This window comes from Sciurus carolinensis, chromosome 16 (genome assembly GCF_902686445.1).
Source record: "Sciurus carolinensis chromosome 16, mSciCar1.2, whole genome shotgun sequence".
NCBI lineage: Eukaryota > Metazoa > Chordata > Mammalia > Rodentia > Sciuridae > Sciurus > Sciurus carolinensis.
In genome coordinates, this window is record NC_062228.1 from 36,006,637 (window position 1) to 36,015,573 (window position 8,937).

Sequence of the window (8,937 nt, forward strand, 5' to 3'; positions counted from 1 at the left end):
AAACACCAGCTATTATCAGGGTGAGTACAGTGCCATTCCTTCTGGGCTTCAAGTAAAATCATCATTCCAGGAATATCAGTCATGTTTATCCTGTGACTTCAAATGCCCCTGAGTTCCCTCCAGTTCTGCACTCAGAGGATGGAAGAGCACTAGTTCTAGCCCAACAAGGTGTTGTCTGGGGACAGCACCCACAGGCCACCCCCCAATTATGGTGACAATCAAGTGAACCCTAAAGATATTGAAGGCCTATAAACACAAAGCATGATTATCACATGCAGGACCCAGGGCAAGAACTATCCCTCAGTGAATCAGAAGTCCCAAGGCCTACAGTGGCCTGTTCAACCGGTTCCATCAACTACTGCCGGCCTTTGATTGGGTGGTCATGCATTTAATCAGATTCAACCTGAGGTTATCAGAAATAACCAGGATGCCAAAACTTCCTCTCTGTGAGTCAGCCACCTTCCTGACCTGTGAGGTGATCTGATCCAGGTTTAATTGGCTACCTCATGTCCATAGACCTCTCCAGGGCAGTGGTTTCAGGAGCATCATTTTCTAGAACTAGGAATGGGAAAGCATCCCATAATTACCATATGCCAAATAGTGTCTAGCCTCTGTACCAAACTCTGAGGCCCTTACCATGTGCTATCTCACTGATCCATCCCAAAGTTACTCTTCTTTGAGGTTCTGAAGCACAGAACAGTGAAGAAACCTGCTTGAGAGCACCCTGGCAAGATTCAAAACCAGATCTGTCTGGCCCTAAGATTGAACCCTTTCTCCAAGTTCCATTCAGTGTTTCCCAAATTCAGGATTCCTGGACTCCATCCTCTCACCTCTGATTTAGAAAACCTAGGGGTGGGCCTGAAAATTTTAAAAGTTTCCTGGGCAGCTCCAAAGATGGAAGTTTAAGAACCATTTACAGGAAGAAACTCTTTCCCCAAATCTAAACAAAATGGCCGCATGAGGTTTAGTTTGTGGTTTTGATTCTGTTTAACCACTGGCTTTAAACTACGAGCTAACCTGGCAGAGTTTATTTTAAATCATACCTGATCTATTTCAAATCAACCTCTTAGCATCTCAATATATAATTCTTTTGTTTACCGACTAAATCTCTGTTCCAAGGAAGCATTTATTCCATGAGTATGCACACTACAGACCTCCCCCCAACACACACACACACACACACACACACACACACACTCCAAACTCTTCTCACATTGTGAGCTCTTAGAGGCAGAAATTGGGTACCTATCACTTCACCGCACACAGAAAGACATTTAATCTGTTTCTTAACCCAGCACACGTGGCTTGATAGCAAAAGGCATTTTCCTTGTCGCCTTCTCATATTACAGCAACAATTTTGGCTCCCGGAGTTCTGTAGGCTCCTTTCTGGCAGGAAGATTAGACCACGAGCTGCATTAAAGATACAGTCCTGTACCCGCCAAGGCATTAATAGACCGGAATCATGTCGGAGCTTCCTAGAGCAGAACCATCTCTGCCGTTGGAGCTGTGAGTCTGAACCAATTCAGGAGAGAAGTTGCTGCTTATGAAAAGAAGACTAGCTGAGCTTATAAATGGATTTTTTTTATGAACTTCTTGCCCTGCTTATGATTTCAGCACTGGAGCATGCTGGATCATGCTCCTAACAAATGTGTTTCCCAATTCAAAAACTGGGCTTCTGATAAGAACCACTTTGACTAAATCCTGAAGTCTATCTAAATAGTAGCTGATTTCAAATGGACCATATTTCTATTAAAACAGCATAACCCTCTTGTGTTCCTCTGCCACTTGCAGAAAGTCTTAAGGAGTAATAAAACTAACTTAGTAGCTAAAATAAGTGTTTAAATCCGTTGTAAAAAAAATAGTAATAATAATATAGCCATATTTAAGCATTTAAAATAGATTGCTGGCTCTCCTAGTGAGTCTCTTTCCTGTAGAGTTGACCAAAAAAGATATTTTAGATATCCCACAGATTTTTTTAAATCTAGGAAAAGCAGATTAAATGACAGTCTAAATGGTGCCAAAATGTTTGGAGAAGTGAAAAACTTTCAATTAACTCTGATCTATACCACATCAAGGAATCTCTTTGAACCAGGCATGGTGGCAAAGACCTATACATCATCCAAGCTACTCAGGAGGCTGAAGTAGGAGGATCCCAAGTTTGAGGACAATACAGCAAGACCCATCTCAAAATAAAATTAAAAGGGCTGGGGACAAAGCTCAGTGCTGCTGGGAGTTGTTTAGAGAGTGGCTGTGTGCTGGAGGCCCCGAGGCAGAGTGATCAGGTCACACAAACAAATTGACTACTCAGGGCTGGGGAGATAGCTCAGCTGGTAGAGTGCTTGCCTCGCAAGCACAAGGCCCTGAGTTCGATCCCCAGTACCGCAAAAAAAAAAAAAAAAAAAAAAAAAAATTGACTACTCAGATAGATCCAACAAGGACAAGGAACTCAAGTACTGGGGTGTTGTGCTGCCCAAGGACACAGCCAAACTCATCTCTAAAACCCATTTGATGCTGAATCTGAATGGAGGAATCTTGGTGTTCAGCAGAGTCAGGATGGGATTATCATGAACTAAAACCTCATCTAGTTCTGTTCATCTCGCTGTTCTGATGGCCGCTACCCAAGAAGCCAAAGAGATGAAGCTGGTGAGCCACTTTTGAGCCTCAAGCTTTACACAGCTGTCCTTATTTGCAAACATCGTTCTAACAACATGATTATGTTGCCTTCTTGTTTCCCATTTTGATATTTAAAGGATGTTCAATGCACCCCTTGAATGTGCTGGTAACTTCTCTGCTTATAGAGTAGAGCTGCTGCTACCACCACCCTGCCAGATGAGTGCTCGGGGGACCCAGCCTCAGCTGGGTGTGACCCCAGAAGCCACAGTGTGCTCGTATCCAGCAGAACACACTTGGCAGATGAGGCATCTGAGAATCAGACCCTGGCTGTTACAGGAATCATGTAAACTTACTGTTTTGTTTTATCCTGCTGGGCGTTGAATATATGGTGACTTATGGATTTATGTTTCAATGTATTGGAAACTTTCCATTTTATTTCAGAAATCTGTTCCATGCTGAAAGCCTTGATTAAAGAGGAAATGTTTACAATCTTTAAAAAAATGTGTGAGGTTCTGGGTATGATCCCCAGCATAGAAGAAGAAAGGGGTAGGGGAAGGAGGAGGGGAAGGAGGAGAAAGGAACAACTACTGTGTGGTTTTTCTTAATATTGATATGATTTGCCTGGTTGGCATCAAGTCCATGTGTGTATCAACTTCTGCCAATGCAATCAACTTGACACCTGCATATGTCACACTATTAGATAACCTTGTTCCTCTGAATGTCCCCTTCCTGACACTCTGCTCTGGGTCCCCTCTGCTGGTCCTGGGGACCAAAGACATACAGGGTCACTGCTCAATGGTTGAGTCACTCTGGCATTTTTCTGTACAGACATATGGACATAGGAAAGGCACACTGAGGAAGGACCAGCTGAGTCTGGGATGGGGGCAGCAGAGAGGATTAAGAGGGAACTCTGGGGCTGGGCTATAGCTCAGTTGGTAGAGTGCTTGCCTCAAAAGCACAAGGCTCTGGGTTCAATCCCCCGCACCGCAAAAAAAAACAAAAAAAAAACAAAAAAAAAAAAAGAGGGAACTCCGCAGACACATCTTGAAGGAGGAATAAGAGAAATGGCAGGGCATATGGTCTCCAGGGACCAAATTAATAGCTAATTGTTCCATGACCGCTTCACATATGCTGCCTGACCTGTAGGGAGAGTCCTCTCTCCTTGCAAATATGCTCTCCTCTTTTTTTTTTTTTTTTTTTAATTTTTTTTTTAATTAGTTGTTGATGGACCTTTATTTTACTTACTTATTTGTGGTGCTGAAAATCGAACCTAGGGCCTAACACATGCCAGGCAAGCGCTCTACCGCTGAGCCCCAGCCCCAGCCCTGTGCGCTCCTCTTGAGGAAAGTGGTCCTGGCAGGATTCCTGGCTCACATCCTTAACTTTCCATTTCTATGTTTCAGCAGTGGCCTTTGTTAACCTGGTCTGTGCAGCCTGTCAGTGGCGGTGGTGACAAGAAGCGCTTCTCTCCCCTGTGTTGTGGTGACCCATTGGTTGTCAGCCACAGGAACAGTGGCAGCTGTCTTGTCAGCTCGGTCTGTCATCCGGTTCACTACTGATTTTCAGTTCCTTTCATCTCTCCTCCCGTCAACCCACCAAGCTTTTAATCTGACAGGCACAGACCAGGCAGAGAAGAGATGCAGTCAGCCACCAACGTATGAGGGACAGGGACTGTGAGGGATTCCTCAGGGTAAAAGGAGTTTCAGTGGCCTGAGTCCTTGCCCAGGAATTAGGGCACTCTCTGTGCGCCCCTACACACACACACACACACACACACACTTCAGAACACTCGATTTGTGAAAAGCTAAATTGACAAAACGAGTACCTCCAGGCTCCATCAAGTTTTACTTATCCTGCTCCTCATTCAGGGAACTTCTACAATCGAGATTCATTTACTTCATCAAATCTTCCTTTCTTTCTTTCTGCTGGGTCACTTTTCATGTTGTTTAATTATCTCAAGTTCTCAGGGGCACTCATTCTTTTGATGCTGTGCCTGCTAATCTTCTCTAATGGTGTATCCATTCCTCATTTGAGTTCATCTGACTCAGGCGTGTGTGTGTGTGTGTGTGTGTGTGTGTGAGAGAGAGAGAGAGAGAGAGAGAGAGAGAGAGAGAGAGAGAGAGAGGGAATGCATAGAATATATTCTGTGAGTGAGTTCTGGTATATGGAAATAGCCTCCTATATCAGTTCTGAGTTTGGCTCTGCTGAGAACCCCAATATTTCATAAACTACGATTAGTTTTTGATAACTTCTTGTCTTTGAACTGTCCCAAATAGGAACAAATTTGGATTCTGTGACTTTGTATAGCGCAGGATTAGGATTTTGGGTTTTCAAAGAGGTCCTTTTTTCCCCACTCAGAGTCCTGACAAAACAAAATTCCATGCTTGGGGAGGTAGACAATATTTTTTTATTTCCTGGATGTAGGGGTACAGCCATTCTGGACAATGGGTTAATGCAGGCATCAGCTCCTTGCATTACATAAATGGAGTGTAATTTCTCATTTTTCTGATTATACATATTGTAGGATCACATTGGTGATGCAGTCGTATACGTACATGAGGTAATAATGTCTGTTTCACTCTACTATCCTTCCTACCCCCATACCCTTTCCCCTCCCTTCACTCCCCTCTACCTAATATAAAGTAACTCTATTCTTCCCTATCCCCCCATTATTATGAATTAGCATCTGCTATCAGAGAAAACATTTGGCCTTTGGTTTTTTTTTTTTTTTTTGGCTTATTTCACTTAGCATGATATTCTCTAACTCCATCCATTTACCAGCAAATGCCATAATTTCATACTTTAAAGCTGAGTAATATTCCATTTATCTGTTGAAGGGAACCTAGGTTGGTTCCATAGTTTAGCTGTTGTGTGTTGAGCTGCTATAAACATGGGTGTGGCTGTGTCACTGTAGAATGCTGATTTCAAGTCCTTTGGGCATAAACTGAGGAGTGAAATAACTGGGTCAAATGGTGGTTCCATTCCAAGTGTTCTGAGGTATCTCCATACTACTTTCCATAATAGTTGCACCATTTTGCATTCCCACCAGCACACATCCTCATCAACATTAATTGTTGTTCCTATTCTTGATAATTGTCATTCTAATTAGAGTGAGATGAAATCTTAGTTTTGATTTGCATTTCTCTACTTGCTAGAGATGTTGAACATTTTTGCATATATTTGTCGATCAATTGCATATCTTCTTCTGTGAACTGCCTGTTCAGTTCCTTAGCCCATTTATTGACTGGGTCATTTGTTTTTCTGGTGTTAAGTTTTTTGAATTCTTTGTATATCCTAAATATTAATGCTTTATCTGAGGTGCATGTGGTAAAGATTTTTCTCCCAGTCTGTAGGCTCTCTCTTCACATTATTGATTATTGTTTCTGCTGAAAAGAAGGTTTTTAGTTTTAATCCACCCCATTTATTGATTCTTTGATTTTATTTCTTGCGATTTAGGATTTTGCTAAGGAAGTCAGGTTTTTCGTTACATGTGGCTTTCCATTTTCCCCAGCACCATCTTTAAAGAGGCTATCTTTTCTCCAGTGAATGCTTTTGGCACCTTTGTCTAGGATGAGATAACTATTTATGTGGGTTTGTCTCTGTGTCTTCTATTTTATACCATTGAATGTCTATTTTGGTGCTAATACCATGCTGTTTTTATTACTATAGCTCTGTAGTATAGCTTAAGTTTTGGTATTGTGATGCCTCCTGCTTCACTCTTCTTGCTAAGGATGGCTTTGGCTATTCTGGGTCTCTTATTTTTCCAAATGAATTTCATGACAGCTTTTTCTAGTTCTATGAAGAATGTCTTTGGGATTTTAATAAGAATTGCATTAAATTTGTATAATGCTTTTGGTAGGATAGCCATTTGGCAATATTAATTCTTCCTTTCCAGGAGTATAGGGAGTCTTTCCATCTTCTAAGATCTCCTTCAATTTATTTCTGGAGTGTTCTGTAGTTTTCATTGTAGAGGTCTTTCACATCTTTTGTTAGATTGATTCCCAAGTATTTTATTTTTTTGAGGCTATTGTGAATGGGGTAGTTTTCTTTATTTCTCTTTCAGTGTATTCATTACTGATGTATAGGAATGCATTTGATTTATGGGTATTGATTTTATAGTCTGCTACTTTGCTGAATTCATTTATTAGTTCTAGAACTTTTGGGGTGGAATTTTTTGGATTTTCAAAATATAGAATCATGTCTTCAGCAAATAATGATAGTTTGAGTTCTTCTTTACTTATTTTTATCCCTTTAATTTCTTTCTTCTGTCTAAGTACACTGGCTAGAGTTACAAGGACAATGTTGAATAAAAATGGTGAAAGAGGGCATCCTTGTCTTGTTCCAATTTTTAGAGGGAAAGCTTTCAACTTTTCTCCATTTAGGATTATGTTTACCTTGGGTTTAGCATATATGACTTTTACAATACAATGTTCCTACTATCCCTAGTTTTTCTAGTGTTTTAAACATGAAGAGGTGCTGTACTTTGTCAAATGCTTTTTCTGTGTCTATTGGGATGAACATATGATTCTTGTATTTAAGTCTATTTATATGATGAATTACATTTATTGTTTTCCATATGTTGAACCAACCCTGCATTCCTGGAGTGAACCCCACTTGATCATGGTGCACTATCTTTTTAATATGTTTTTGTATGCAATTTGTCAGAATTTTATTGAGAATTTTTGCATCTATGTTCATCAGGGATATTGGTCTGAAGTTTTTTCTTGACGTATCTTTGTCTGATTTCAGTATCAGGGTGATATTAGCCTCACAGAATGAGTTTGGAAAGGTTCCCTCCTTTTCTATTTCATAGAATAATTTGAGGAGTATTGGTGTTAATTCTTCTTTGAAGGTCTTATAAAACTCAGCTAAGAATCCATCTGGTCCTGGGCTTTTCTTAATTGGTAGGCTTTTGATGGTGTTTTCTATTTCATTACTTGAAATTATTCTGTTTAAATCATGTGTGACTTCCTGATTCAGTTTAGGTAGGTCATATGTCTCTAGAAATTTGTCAGTCTTCAATATTTTCTATTTTATTGGAGTAAGAATTTTCAAAATGTTTTCTAATTATCTTCTGTATTTCAGTTGTGACTGTTGTGATATTTCCTTTCTCATCACCCAACATTTGGGTTTTTTCTCATTTTCTCTTTGTTAGTGTGGCTGGGGGTTTGTTTTAATCAGCTATTTTGCTGCTGTGACTAAATGATTATAGAGCACAATTATAGAGGAGGAAATGTTTATTTGAGGGCTCATGGTTTCAGAGATCTTAGTACATAGAAGGCGGGTTCCATTCCTCAAGGCTCGAGGTGAGCCTGAATATTATGGCAGAAGAGTGTGGCAGAGGGAAGCAGCTTGTGAAAGCACCCAGAAAACCACTCCAGATGCAGGAACTCACATGAGAGATTTTAAGAAGCAGAGTGTCTGCCCTTAAGAGAGCGAGAAAGAGAAAGAGCACAAATGGCAGGGGAACTACCCTTAGGTAGTAGAAGCCCACGGGTTAATTGGACCACTGACTAAGGAGGAAGGTAACAATCTAGATTGAAAAATATTGTGTGGGAAGGGGACAAAATCAGGGGAGAAATGACTACAGTCTTGTTCTTTTCATTCCCCCATTCTTGTTTTTATAAGAAGATCCCTTTTGGGTGTATGGGTGAAAATCCATCTTCAGTGACTGCTTCCTGCTGGACATGGGAGTAGGACTAATTCAGGGGAGGAAGATGTCATTGCAGTAGGCGGCGATTGGGGACTGGATAGTTTCCCTAGGGAGTGCACTTGTAGCCAGGCTCTGATTCATCCATTATAAGGTCCTGATAGTCCTGTAATACAAGCTGGACAGATCTATTGGGGAAAATTTCCAACAGTTAGGAAAATGGCAGACAGGGTGAAGAGCAGGAAAGGCAAGAATGTAGCTGGTGGTCCAGTCCTCATGGCTAGGTGTGGTTGTCTTGTGCCTTGGTGTTCTGATCCTTGGCCTCCAGAATGGGAAGAAGGGTGGAGGGCTTGATGGCCTTCAGCCTTAAGTGGAGAGGTCCCACTGGAGTGGCTGAGTATTGGTTGGAAGAAGCCTGAGGGTTAGAAGCTGGAGAGGAGTTTGTGGATTGAGAGTAGAGCTTAACCTGAGAAACTTAACAGCTGTTGGCATAGCCAGGATCACCATATGGGATCCCTGCTTAGGAGAGGAATGAATATATGAGAAGGAAGAGGGGAAGTAAGGGGCAATAACCCCAGGGGAAGAATGGGGCAACCATACATCAGCTCAAAAGGGGAGATTTTGGCAGATTTCTTTGGGAGCAAGAGAAGACGCAGAAGAGCAAGAGGCAGGAG

General features: G+C 41.3%; 1 pseudogene; it reads left to right on the top strand.

The window, feature by feature from the left end:
• Nucleotides 1-1,462: 1,462 nt before the first annotated feature.
• LOC124966062 (cyclin-dependent kinases regulatory subunit 1-like) lies at nucleotides 1,463-2,638 on the top strand (annotated as a pseudogene).
• Nucleotides 2,639-8,937: the final 6,299 nt, after the last annotated feature.